Source organism: Podarcis gaigeae (genome assembly GCF_964106915.1).
Source record: "Podarcis gaigeae genome assembly, chromosome: 3".
Classification (NCBI taxonomy): domain Eukaryota; kingdom Metazoa; phylum Chordata; class Lepidosauria; order Squamata; family Lacertidae; genus Podarcis; species Podarcis gaigeae.
The window spans coordinates 59885106-59893668 of record NC_139680.1 but is presented as its reverse complement, the minus strand read 5'-3'; the positions used below and the strand labels follow the sequence as shown (position 1 = coordinate 59893668).

The following is an 8563-nucleotide window of genomic DNA, read 5'->3' as shown; positions in this document are numbered from 1 at the left end:
TGTATGGAATTATTTGGATGTATCTTTGATGTTTTTGTTCCGTTTTGAAGAAAGTTCCGCAAGTAAAGTTTTCAACAATGTAATGGGTCTGGACAGTGTTTCATTCCAAAAGGAGTCAGTTTAATGCATCCGGTTGCTTCAAGCTGCACAATATGAATATCTGCAATAAGGACTGTTGCTTAAAACACTGAAAATCTGCTGCTCCTCAGCATCAGTGGTAGTAATATAGATGGACTAATGGTTTGAGAGGCTGTGTGGGTTACCGATTATGTGTCTGCACTTTCAGTTTTATGCCTCCAAACCCTATTTCATTGTTTCCCATCCTCAGTAGTGGATGGTGCTGGCTGGGATGTATTTGTGCCATGTGTTGTCCCTACCCCTCAGTTGGACATCCCAGTCCACCATAAATTCTGGAAACCTGAGGTCTGCTGTGAGCGTACATGTATTTTTCCAGAAGTGTAGGTGCACAATGAACCACCAAGACCTGCCAGTTTCAGTTTATTGCCAGTTTTATGAGAGAGCAAGAGGACGGGGGGTGTTGAAGTTAATGGCAGTGGGGCAAATAATGCAGAAAAGCAATGGAACATGCTACCGACCCAACCAGGCAGTACAGTTGCACCAGTCAGTTCACACTGTAAAGGGCTGCAATGCAACTGTGGTAAATGTTTTCAGCATTTTTGGAGAAGGAGAGGAGGATGGCAGAAACACAGCAATTAAACTGCTCAGAAGGAACATAATGGGGAAACAAGAGCTAGAGTGGAGGTCATCTGTTAAAACTGCTCTGGCTAAACCATCAGAAAATAAAAGAAGGAACTTATTTTTATCATGCAGCACATTGCCTCTATAATCCCCACAATGTGTTCTCTAAATAGAACACGTTTCAAGAAAGAAAAAAAACCCCATCTGGTTAATATGCTTGTCCAATATTCTACAGACATTGAATATATAAAGCTGGGCGGTCTGGTGAGCCAGTGTCTGAATATGTCGTTAGTGCAAACTTGCTTTAAGTGCTTGGGGGTGCTTAGCTCAAACGTCTATATGCAATCCCATTCTTATGTAATGCATAGACGTTCTGCTGACATATGATACCACTTTACCCAAGCTCACCCTCCCAGCCTGTCTCTGCGTTGATCAAATGATTCTCACAGCCTCAACACTTCTGTTCATGTGTTCCGAGCAATCTTCCATGGGAACAACAGCTTTTTACAGTAAGCCCCGAGTATATGTGTTAATAATCAGGCTGGCTACATCCATCTGGACATGCTGTAAGTCACAGCTGGCAAAGCAAAATTCACAGCGTGCGTGCTCCATCTTGCTCTTGCATTGACGTGTCCCAACATCGACGGTGTTTTTCATAAGCAGTTCACTGCTTCCTGCTGGAATAGTCATGAATCCATTATTGGAGCTACTGCAGGAGTGGGAACATGAAATGGAACGCATTTACATTCTGTTCTTATAACGTACAGGAACTAAATATTGAACAATTTATTGATTATTCTTTCTTTTGCCACAACTTGTACAGCGGTGAGTGTTGATTGTCTGTCTGTCCATCAACCGTCCCCTCTTGAACTGCTTTGCAGAGATATATATGGGGGATGGAAAGCATGGAGAGAGGTGAAAACAATAGGATGCATTTGGCAAACCTGCAACCTGCCATTTGAGAGAGATACATCCATCTCAAAACCAACTTTTCCTAGGAATTTAATGGAAAATAGCAAAGTTTTTCCTTTCCTTATGGAGCCAGCTAGGAATACCTTAGTAGCATCAGTAGCTTTTAGTAGCTAAGGCTGTGTGCATACCAAATATTTAAAGCAGATTATTTCCCCTCAAGAAATCCTGGGAATTGTAGTTTGATAAGCATGCTGGAAATTGCACTTCTCTGAGGGGTAAACAATAGCCCCAGGATTTTGCTGGGAATTGTAGTTTGATAAGCATGCTGGAAATTGCACTTCTCTGAGGGGTAAACAATAGCCCCAGGATTTTGCTGGGGAAGTAATGTGCTTAAAATGTGTTTTAAACGTACATTGTGTGCACAGACTAACACCCACACTCATCTCATAGTGAGGCTGCAATCCTAAACACATAGGTCTACACAATGAGTAAAGCTGCAGTCCTAACGCCATCTAACTAGGAGTAAGCCCCACTGAATTCAGTAGGATTTACTTCTGAGTAGACATGGTTAGGACTGTGCCATAAATGTCATTGAGCACAGTGAGAAAACATGCATAAGACTGGACTGCCAGTTGAAGCAGGAGAGCGCACATTGTTCAAAGAACCAAAAACTCAGAGAAAAGCAGAGGTTTGTGAGACACCAGGTGTTGTAGTAAGGGAAGGGGTAGTCTCACATAGCCTCTCCATGGTCTTTTAAAAAGTGTGTCACATAAGTACACCTGTGTGGTACTAGAGAGGATGATTTTTGAATTTTTATGTCTATATAACACTTTCCAAAATGGTAAAGGCAAGTGTGGTGTTTGATTTATTATGGGTTTAAAAAAAACACACAACCAAACAACTTATATTCCACCCTTTCTCTGCATTTTCATCATGCAGGGTGGTTTACAATAACTTTAAAAGAGATGACAAAACCTGTCCAAAATTTAGTGTTTATTATAGAACGTTACAGTGGTACCTCTGGTTACAAACGCTTCAGGTTACGAGCTCCGCTAACCCGGAAGTAGCTGCTCCTGATTGCGAACTTTGCCCCAGGATGTGAACAGAAATCGCATGCCAGAGGCCCCATTAGCGAAAGCGCACCTCAGGATAAGAATGGTTTCAGCTTAAGAAGGGACCTCCAGAATGAATTAAGTTCATAACCAGAGGTACCACTGTACTATGCTTTAAGATTGGGTGACAATCTTGCATTTTACTTTTCGGTGCACCTGTTGAAAAATTAGGAAATCCAGGTAAGGTCAGGGAACTCCTCTTTCATATTTCTCTATTTCTCAACACATTTGCTTATTTTCTTTGGTGCCGCCTCTAGACCTTCATGTGACAAATGGCTTGCCAGGGGAGAAGGCATGTCATTCCAGCTTCAGAGAACATACCGTATGCATATCTCAGCAGGCTAACTCCAGTCTGGCACAACCACCCTCCGTTTTCTGATGACTATAGGGATTCCTCATGCAGGTGTTGGTAGCTGGGTCCTAAGGAGGTCATTTCCCCCATCATGCTGTGCTAGTCTCACTTGGCTTGCAGCTATGTCAGGTATTCCAGATATCTGCTTGTCTTTGGTGCTGAAAGAAATGTGAGACAACAAGGGTACATGTAATTCTGCCCTCTCATTTTCTTGGTAGACATGACTATTTGTAAATCACAGAAAATGCCGAGAATATTCCACAGATTGAGACTGTTTTTAGACCAAGCAAAACACAGCTGATGTTTTTTTTTTGTTTTTTTAAAAAAAGAAAAATGTAAATTTTGATGAATGGTTTGGATAGCTAAATTTAAAACTTGAATACCATATATATATATATATATATATATATATATATATATATGTATATAATCAAGTCAGATGGTATAAATCATCCAGCTGTTGATTGACATCAAAAGCTTTTGAAGACAAGAAATAATTTGTTGGTTCTATGTTCATAAAATTAAGGTTCCAGTAGGTCTCTCAAGTATCCAGACTACCACATTAGGAGACCGCTGTTAGATTGAAATAAGGAACTTGTCTCCAATTATTGCTTCCAGCTATGTAGCAGTTGTGTCCCTCATTGTCATAAGAAGTCTTTACTTAATATAGTTCAGTGATTATCCAACATAAAAGGAGTGTTACACAGTACTCCTCTTTAGAACTTACATCTGTATGGTATTAATAAACAAACTGATCAGTCTGTGAGACTGCACCATTATAAGCAGATCCTTTTTAAGCCTTGGAGATTAAAAAATATATTGGTAACAAATGAACAAAAAAAGAACAGTGCTACATGATTGCATTTATCTTATATTATTTATGCATCATGCCACTCAAACTGAACTAATGCTGAAACAAAATAAAGAAAACACTTCTAAGATTACACTAATTGTATGCATGAAATTGTCAGATGTCAACGAAGGCATTAGCAAACTTTCCACGTGCATGTCAAATCAAGCTGGACAAAATCTGAACTAGAGGACTGTGAAATGCCTTCTTATGAAACTCACATCTTTGAAATTCAAAAACTGCAAAACTCAAAATGTGTTTCTTTTTGGCAGTTAACATTATGGTTGTGGGAGTTAAAGAGACTGAATAAACCAAGGGCACCAAGACCATATAGTAAGGTGATGTGTAACTGGAGGTAAGCAGGAAGGAATGAGCTGCAGGCTGCCTGCCTCAAGCTATGAAACCTTTTATGGGCTCCCCCCCCCCACCTCAATTCAGAGCTTTTGTGAAAATGTGTTTCTCTTTATTAAAATAAAATTAAATGGCAGCACTTGCAATGAGTTGGTTGTAGAAGCTCTTGTGAATGGACTTTTCCTTGGTACACCCTGAAACTCTTAAGCTGTGTACGCACACCATACATTTAAAGCACACACACACACACACACACACATATCAAAGAATCATGAGAACTATAGTTTACCCCTCACAGAGCTACAATTCCTGGTGACCTTAACTATAGCTCCTATGATTCTTAGGGAGGAAAAGGAATGTGCTTTAGATGTATGGTGTGAACACAGCCTTACTTGGATACAGCAATGACACCTCCACAATCACGGGGGTAGAAATATTTTAATGCACAAAGATTCATACCAGAGTTTTCCCCAGTACCATATCTGCATTCATAGAATCTCAGATGACAAATTGCCTCTTCACAATGCCCTTCTTGTTTTCCATGGTTTTGAACTCCACCCACCCAGGATAATGACTGTGCTATTGTTTACACTCACACGATAAAAACCAGAGAGGAGTAAAGTCCTGAATAGTTCTTGAGTTCCTTTTCCTTGCTTTCAGCTTACTTCTGCATCATGTAAGCACAGCAAAAAGAAAATCCAGGGACGAGATGATCTTGGAACAAAGGCCAGTGTTACCCCAAATGTTTTCCAAAGAGTCAAAGCCACTTATAGAGAAGTAATCATCACTGGAAAAACAATATTGGAATGCTAAACCCTACTTCCTTTTCACTGATTCCCATTCCAAATTGTACCCCTATTCCCGAATGGCTTTTCTGCCCACAATAATAAAATGCATGCTTCCCTTGTACAGTGGTATCTCGGGTTACAAACACCTCAGGTTACAAACACTTCAGGTTACAGACTCCGCTAACCCAGAAGTAGTACCTTGGGTTAAGAACTTTACCTCAGGATGAGAACAGAAATTGCGCAGCGGCAGCGCAGCAGTGGGAGGCCCCATTAGCTAAAGTGGTACCTCAGGTTAAGAACGGTTTCAGCTTAAGAACGGACCTCTGGAACGAATTAAGTTCGTAACCAGAGGTACTACTGTAGTTTCTTCTCCTGTCCTCCTACTCTTCCCTGGCAACAGAGCAATGTTGTAACTGTCCTTCAGGAAAGTCTACTTTGTAAGCCAGCCAGTTGTGAAAATCGAGAAGGGCATGGCTTCAGTTAAGCAGAGGCTAGGCTGTGGGTGCTGTTTATTGAGCGTTCATTCTGATTTGTTTGTGGCAGAGGGTGGTGAGTAGATGACCTTGCATCAAACCCAAGTATTACCCCACACTTTCCATTCTCCCATCACTTTCTGTATCACAAATACAAGTGGGGAAGTGGGGTTTGTGGTGCAAGAGCTCCCGATCAATTATAATTTCACCACCTGAATATGCTGACTGAATCTCAACTGAAGATAGGGAGGGTCTGGAAATCCCCTTTCTGTGCAGAGTTCTACCAGTCAAATTCTCTTACCCTGCCTAAAGGCCTCTGCAGTGGCTGGAGTTTGTTTTCCATGTGGTTCAATTCCTCCTGAGCCTGCTGTCAGTTTTCATATAGCACAATGGCAGTGAATCATCTGCAGTGTGTTTGAAATGCAAATTCTAACCTGGCATTGCTGTGACTTGCTCAGTGAATCACCCTGTCTTATAATTACCCAATGCAAATTTGAATGCAGGGCAATGAGTTCTTCTCTTAGGACCAAGGCAGCAGTTCAATCAGGGATGCACAGATGTAAATGAGGTCTAAATTTAGTTAAAGGTCCCAGGGGTAGCCCTTGTGCTGCTTCCGCTGGTTTTATACCCTGCATCGTTCCACTTCTTTGTGTTTAATTATATACATATATACACATACACACACACAAATCTGCCTTTTGGAAGCCAATTTGCCTTTAAAAAAAATGACATGTAAAAATGACAACAATTTCAAAGCAACCATTATTTTTAAAAGAGGATTGCCTGGCCTGCCTACTTCTGCTTCCAGCTCCACCAACCACTGGCATGGGGTCCTCAAAAGATGGCACAGAACATAGGTGGCCCTTGAGATGACAAGGGGTCCCCACGCCTGACATGGCAGGCTATCTTCCAATACATGAGTAAAGTTAACCAGCAAAAGAAATCCATAGAAAAAAATACCAAATGAAAACATACCCACTGGGTGAAAACCAACAAAATACAATACTCTATGTACTTAAGTGTCCCTTTGACACCTAAATCATGGGCAGTGGTCACATCAAAATTCTCTTGACATTTTCATGAGCGGTGATCTGTTTTCTCTTGAATTTCAGGAAATGTTTATCCTTGCATTTCAGAGAGATAAAAATAAGGTTCCTGTTCACTTGGACTTCACATTAAACTTAGTGCTTTCTCTCATGATCCCAAAGAACCTCGGAGGTGTTCTGGATGCCTTTTGCAAAGTAATAATCAATGCACTTCACACGCCTCTCTAATCAGAATGAAGGAATCATCCTCTTGAAAGGTTCCCCCAGGGTCCTTGTATGATGAAGACATGTCTGCATGCACACACATATCCATACCCCTGCTTTATTTTTAGATTGTGTTTATAGTGGAAGGTTCAAAAACCTAGAGGCCGAGGGCTTGAAAAAAGCACCATATGTCCAAGCTATCATGTGCAAGGTCCACAGAGGTTGAAATATGAGCATCAGGATCAATCAAATGCACAGAGGTAAACTAGATAGCATTAGGGAATGATCGCAGTATGACAATGCATCCTGTTATAATAGATGCTTTACTTTCTGCTGATAGCAAAATGCAAAACATATTTAGGCTGGAGTCTGCTTTGCTACTTTATTTCTTCCAATTGGGCAGCTTCAAATACTTCCGTAACGTTCAGTGCTTGTCAGATGGAAATGTGGCATGGCTTGTTTTCTATTATGTGAAAGAGCATCTTCATAATGGACCACAGAAGAAGCACTAGTCATGTTCATAAATCAAAGCTAGTCACGTTCGTAGGGGTCCTGGAGCTCTGCATTTGAAATGTACGGGACAGAGAACTGAGAGTTTACTACTCATAAATCGTAGAGCAGCAGATGGCATAGCTGTGGGCTAGAGATGTTAATTCAGAAGCAGGGATTTTAACTGTTCCACATTCATTTTATTCATTGTGGCTCACCATGCCTGGTTTAATACCAGAGCCACAAAGAATTGTAGGATTGCAAAGGTATAGAGTTCATCTGCGTCTCAGATGGCCAAAGTTTGCATTCTGAGGAATTGCTCCATTTCCAAAGTGGTGGCCCGAAGACTAGAAGTCAATTTTCCCCTATAAGGTTTGGCTTAGTCTACACTATAGTTGCACTAAAAAGGTAAATGTAAAGGACCCCTGACAGTTAAGTCCAGTCACAAACGACTCTGGGGTTGCAGCACACATCTCGCTTTACAGGCCAAGGGAGCTGACATTTGTCTGCAGACAGTTTTTCTGGGTCATGTGGCCAGCATGACTAAGCCACTTCTGGCAAAACCAGAGCAGTGCACGGAAACACCATTTACCTTCCTGCCAGAATGGTACCTATTTATCTACTTGCACTTTGACGTGTTTTTGAACTGCTAGGTTGGCAGGAGCAGGGACCGAGCAATGGGAGCTTACCCCGTTGTGGGGATTCAAACCGCCAACCTTCCTATCGGCAAGCCCAAGGCTCAGTGGTTTACACCACAATGCTGCAGTAAAGGCTAGAGAACTGCGAATTTGAGCAATGTGAGCTCATCTTCCAAGAGAGAGTCAGAAGAACAAATGCACTCCCCCAAAAATCCTCTCAAGAGGCAGGTTGGTAGTGTGCTTACCAGTGTGAGCACAAGGTAACAATTTAACATGAAATGTTTGTGCTGACTATGTCTCATTGCTGAGGCATTCTTATAGACCAGTTGACCATCCATATAATTGCTAGAGAACAATTCCTATGAGAGGAGCACCTTTACTAAAACATCCCTAATGGAGTAATCAATATAAACCATGGAGGAGTCAGTGGACTGGAAGAAATCATTGTATTTTCCTCAGTGCCCTAAGGCACAACTCTCCAAATGCAGAGGTAGTAATCTCTGAATGCCAGATGGTGAGAAGAAGAATGGACTATTGCTTTCATGTGGTGCTGATTTGCTTCCAAGAGGCAACTGGTTGGCCACTATTTGATACAGAACGTTGGACTGGTTCAGGGGTGGCCATGCTGCTCACCAGATGTTGTTGGACA

The 8563-nt window shown here is 41.5% G+C and overlaps 1 long non-coding RNA gene across 1 annotated transcript; it reads right to left on the bottom strand.

Annotated features, from left to right (window-relative positions):
• Window positions 1–538: 538 nt before the first annotated feature.
• On the bottom strand, window positions 539–5965 carry LOC310842292. The gene is made up of 3 exons (XR_014563061.1): window positions 5839–5965; window positions 3045–3233; window positions 539–1408 (listed from the first exon to the last, which is right to left on the bottom strand). It is a non-coding gene; the product is annotated as an uncharacterized lncRNA (long non-coding RNA).
• Between the last annotated feature and the right edge of the window lie 2598 nt (window positions 5966–8563).